Source organism: Scyliorhinus torazame, chromosome 1 (assembly GCF_047496885.1).
Source record: "Scyliorhinus torazame isolate Kashiwa2021f chromosome 1, sScyTor2.1, whole genome shotgun sequence".
Classification (NCBI taxonomy): Eukaryota; Metazoa; Chordata; class Chondrichthyes; order Carcharhiniformes; family Scyliorhinidae; genus Scyliorhinus; species Scyliorhinus torazame.
Window position 1 is genome coordinate 382,416,690 of NC_092707.1, and position 5,566 is coordinate 382,422,255.

General features: G+C 44.0%; 1 long non-coding RNA gene across 1 annotated transcript; it reads right to left on the reverse strand.

The window, feature by feature from the left end:
* Window positions 1-869: 869 nt before the first annotated feature.
* Window positions 870-3,956, reverse strand: LOC140408995 (uncharacterized). Its single transcript, XR_011940260.1, has 3 exons — window positions 3,826-3,956; window positions 2,540-2,741; window positions 870-1,229 (listed from the first exon to the last, which is right to left on the reverse strand). It is a non-coding gene; the product is annotated as an uncharacterized lncRNA (long non-coding RNA).
* Window positions 3,957-5,566: the final 1,610 nt, after the last annotated feature.

A 5,566-nucleotide genomic window follows, 5' to 3' on the forward strand; every position in this document is an offset into this window, starting at 1 on the left:
TTTATTTTACTTCTTATGATTAAAGGTGACTATTATTATTAAGTGAACATGGATTTTGTTATTTGTTTTAAATCTGTGAAACTATTTAAATCTGCAGTATATTATTATATTGTTTGTGTGTGGCATGCTTAAAAGTATTTGCATGTTTTAATTTAGATTAAAAGATTTTAAAAGCACCCCAGGGCTTTTTGCTGTCACTGTCCTTACAGCATTGTTTTTTATTTGTGTTTATAGAATCACTGCAGTAGAGAAGAAGCCATTCGGCCCATCGGGTCGCACCGATGCTCCAAAAGAGCACCCTACCCAGGCCCACACCCCCGCCCCAATCCCGTAGTCCCAACTAGCCGCTAGTCTCTAAGAAGCAATTTAGCATGGCCAATCCACCTGACCTGCATATCTTTGGACTGTGGGAGCACCCGGAGGGATCCCACGCAGACAGGGGGAAAATGCGTAAACAGCACACAGGCAATGACCCAAGATCCGAATTCAACCCTGGTCCCTGGTGGTGCGAGGCAGCAAAGTTAACCAGTGTGCCGCTGTGTTACCCGTGTTATGTTTCTGCCTCGTTTACTTCAATTATCTTATTCATTTATAATTATCTCATAATTAAATGTTGTGTTTTGATGTTTCAGTAAGACATTTGTAGAAGTTTGTAAAGTTTAATGGCGAGCATTTACTAACAAAAATAACTTAATAAATACCAAATTCTGAAACCAGTTAAAGTTATCAGCTGAGCAATGACATTTTCTGTAATAACCTCAACTTTTGCAAAATTTGTGCAATAAAATATATTTTCTCACTAAAACATAAGTCAATAAAATACATTTTTCCACATAAACACAATTGTTTATTTGTAAAGAGGAGGAAAGGGGGGAATGGGGGGAGGGAGGAAGTGAGATGAGGAGGAAGAGAGGGTTTAAACATATCAATTGTTAATTTTACAAGCTCAAAGTCCAAAAGCAGCAGCTGCTGACGTGCAGTGTCCTGGCACACCTCTCCGTTGACATCATTTTGGGATGTCCTTTGCCTGTACGCTCCTCGGGGTGGGTAATTGATTTGCTTCCTCACCAGGTGGAGATGTAGCCTGATTCTTCTCCCATGATCCCAGTGCCTACGCCGAAGCCCCCAAAGAAGTTCAAGGATTTTAAGAAGCCAAGCTATAAATGCGATGCTCCAGTGGAGGTGAAGAATGACTACAGATTTTGAATTTGCCCTGCATGCTGCAATACCTGTCAGAGAGATAATTCACATTAGCTTACAGGAAGCTTGCATACATCAAGTAAAGCATTAAACTTTGTTCAAGCATTTGAAGTAATCACTGAGGCTTGTAAGGATGAACATTACATCAAGGATAATCTTAAACAACACAGCTTAAAATACATTGCAAAATCCAAATGTACTTTAGCTCTGAATCAGTTGGGAGGACAGGCGTGCTAACATTAGTGTCCTTGAAGGAGTCAATAGCACTAGGATCGAGTCCATGATCATCCAAAACCAACTCTGCTGGGCTGCCCATATGCTTAGGATGTCAGAGTCCCGACTGCCAAAGCAAATCTTCTTCACTCAGCTCAAGGAAGGATCCTGAACAAGAGGAAGAAAAAGGAAGCTCTTCAAAGACACCTTAAAGGCTTACCTAAAGGAATGGAACATAGGTGTCAATGCCTGGGAGACACTACCTCAGAAGAAGCCTACTCGGAGGAATCTTCTGATTGAAGGGACACAATTCTTCGAGAACACCCGATGGCAAGAGGAGGCCCGGAAAAGAAGCCTGAGAAAGGAATATCTTTTGGAAACTCCTGCAAAGTGAGTGATTGAAGGTACGGCTCTAGGATCGGGCTCATCAGTAATGCACAGGACCCATGACCAATAACACAGGCTATTTTAGTTGGACAACCATACTCGTTAGCGAGTGATCACCGAAGATCACATAAACTATAAAATCCATTCTATCCATTATAGTTCCTTGGGCGGCACAGTGGTTAGCACTGTTGCCTCACAGCGCCAGGGACCCGGGTTCGATTTCTGGCTTGGATCACTTATGTACAGAGTCTGCACGTTCTCCCCGTGTCTGCGTGGGTTTCCTCCGGGTGCTCCGGTTTATTTCAACAAGTCCCGAAAGACGTGCCTCTTAGGTGAATTTGACATTCTGAATTTTCCCTCTGTGTACCCGAATAGGTGCCAGAATGTGGCGACAAGGATATTTTCACAGTAACTTCATTGCAGTGTTAATGTAAGCCAACTTGTGACAATAATAAGGATTATTATTATTATGACAAACCAAAGTTTAAGAAAATCTTTCTTTCACTTTGTGACTCAAACTTACTAAAGTACCTTTTTAATGGAATTAGCAGCCTCCTGACAAACCAAAGTTTGAAAAAAAATACATTCCATTCACCTTATCTGCATTTTAAACACTTAGAAATGCTAATAATACATAACATTAACATACGGGGAAAAATGATTCCCGATGTCTCCTGCCTCTGCTCGCTGACCCTGGACCGAGAAAAGAAAGCGCAAATAGATAAGTGTAAAAACTTACCTAACATCAGGGCATGTCGACCAAGTTAGTGCTGCCCCTGGATTTTTAATACAGGCGGTCCAACACAGATCATGAAGTCAAGGCGATAAAGAAAACCGGACAAAGAATTTAAACCCCGTGCTCTTCCAGTGCGCATGTCCGTGCGTCGAGCTTCTGGGTTGTCAATCGACTTAAGTACAGGATCAGAGAGGAAGTTACGGGCCTATAAAGGAAAGGACTTGCGTTATAAAACACCCCTTGCACCTCCAGGACATTGCAGAGTGTTTTACAGTCAATGAAATAGCTTTGAAGAGTAACCTTCATGGTTTTTATCTGACGGTGCTGTTGGCAATCCAGTCAGTCAGTTTGCAGGTGACACAAAAAGGTAGTTTGAGAGTTAAAACAATGAAAGAATACAACCACACGCAAAACGTGGTGGCGGAGGGGGCAACAATGGCATTTAAATTAGATAAATATAGTCGTGCTGTGCATGTTGACCTGGCCAACCACAGAATACACAAGAAACAATACTGAAAGAAGTTGAGAAAGAAAAAAGATGTAGCTGGTGTTATGCAAGGATCACTGAAGGTGCTGGATCTGATGATAAGTCAAACAGGGAGCCGGGATGTGTTCGGAGAGTCATTCAGTCGGAAGGAAAGGACATACTTTTGTCACTATACAGCTCACTGCTCAGACTGTCGGGTACTGAGCTCAGGTTTGATCTCCCTCCGTGCGGATGATATAATGGGCTCAGAAAGGCACTCAGTTAGTTCAAGAAACTTGACCGATTTACCTCAGATGGACATACAGTCAGAGGTGACCTGAGGTCTGCACAGTTAAAGGACTGGATGCCATGCCTTACGTTTGATTAATTGTTTCAAGTTCTATTCCAGGGCTGGAGATGGGTTGGTGAGGAAGTGTAAAACTGAATACCAAGATGGTGCCATGCCCATTTCTTCATCACTGCCACTGCGATGTACCTGAGGCGAGGGAGGCGTTCGGTGTCCTGCTGGTCTCTGAGCCAATTGATGCCCTTAAGTAACCAATTAGTGGCTACTTAATACCCTGGTGTCACCGCCCCGATTCTGATTCGACAGCAGTTATATAAGTATGCATTGACCACATTGACCATTGACTAAAATGCAAGATGGCGCCGGAGTGTGGTGACTCTGCGAACTCTCCCACACAGATCCTCTTCCTACATCTCTTATAACCATACTATACTCTGAAAACTTAATTCTAACACCAACATTATCACTAGCCTTTCTCTTTTATGTTCTCTTGCAGGTTTGAAGGTCCTCACTCACCTGTGGACTGGATCAGATGACCCGACCTGGAAGTTGAAGAGACCCGAACTGGAAGTCCGACTGAACTGGACTGATCTGATCTCTACACACTTCTTCTCTCCTGAGTCGTACTACACTCCTGTGTGCTTCACCCGATGCCTGTGTCTATGTACCTACATTATGTATTTATGTTTGCCCAATGTATTTTTCTCATGTACGGAATGATCTGCCTGAACTGTACGCATAACAATACTTTTCACTGTACCTCAGTACATGTGACAATGAACAAATCCAACATGATCCCGTGAGGTGAATTGTGAATCGAGCTGCTCTAAGCCACCCTGCATCAAAGGCAACAAACCCTGAAAATGTGCACAGAAAAGGCTGGAAGTGAACAGCAGATCTGTCATGTTAGAATAATGGGATGATAGAGCAAACAGAGAGGCCACTCGGCCAATTGTGCCTGTGCTGGCTCTTCGCAGGAGCTACCAAACAGGCCCACTCGTTTCCACAGAGCTCAGCAAATTTTTGCTTCTCAAGTCGACGCATTTACCTAACTATTAAAAGAACTGCAGTCAATTTACATGTGAAAAAAAATATCTTAGGAACCTCGGTAGGGCATGGTGGGCACGGTGGTTAGCACTGCTGCCTCACAGCACCAGCGAGCCGTGTTCAATTCCGGCCTCAGATGAAGTGTGGAGTTTGCACGTTCTCCCCATGTCTGTGTGAGTTTCCTCCGGGATGTCCAGCTTCCTCCCACAGTCTAAAGGTGTGTCAGTTAGGTGGATTGGTCATGATAAAAGTGTCCAGGGATATGCAGGTTAGGTGGGGTTACGGGGAGAGGACGTCCCTTCAGAAGGTCGGTACAGATTTGACGGACCCAATGGCCTCCTTCTGAGCTGTAGGGATTCCAATGGTCTCCATTGATTCTATGTTCTACGATCTAAACCATACCTAATGGTCAGAGCTCTTCCTAATACATGCGGGATTAGTCAGGCTTCTGTCTCGCCTGGTGTTGATGGACCTTTTGAATTCTTGCCCATTTGCATTAATTTCAGATTTTCAGTATTTGCATCCCTCACCGTGGATCTGGAGTCACATATAGGCCAATCCAGGTAAGGGTGGCTGATTCCCTTCCCTATAAGAGCACGAGTGAACCAGATGGGTTTCTACAACAACCAATGATAGTCGTCACGGTCACCGTTGCCGAGACAAGCTTTATTCCAGATTAACTAAATTCAAATTCCACCAGGTGCTGAAGTGGGATTTGAACCCATGTCCCCAGAGCATATGCCTGGGCCTTTGGTGCACCATTCAAGTGAAGTTACCACTACACCACCATCTCCCACACCATCACTGCCTGTACTTCACCACTGCCATCATCATCATCATGTTACTGAGCCCCAGAAGCTCCCTGTGTCCTTTTATATGATTTCACCCAGGTTCCTTCACCCCAGGCGTTTTGGTTTCCAATCTTGGTTTCCTTAGCAACTGGGAAGGCCAGATTCCCTTTCTCAGTCTCCCATTTGTTTTTTAATTTAGGTTTCCCTCTTCAGTTTCAATAAGGATCTGTCTGCAAAATTCCAAACTTTGAAACTATGGATCCCACCACACTATCCACGGAACCATAACTGATTACCAAAGAGACACAACGAGGTACACTCTCCATCCATGGGATCCTATTGCAACCAGGCGTATTGAGAGTCATGTGGGGGCCACAGCCCTGAGAATGCCAACATCACACCTTTGGAGCATTTAGATA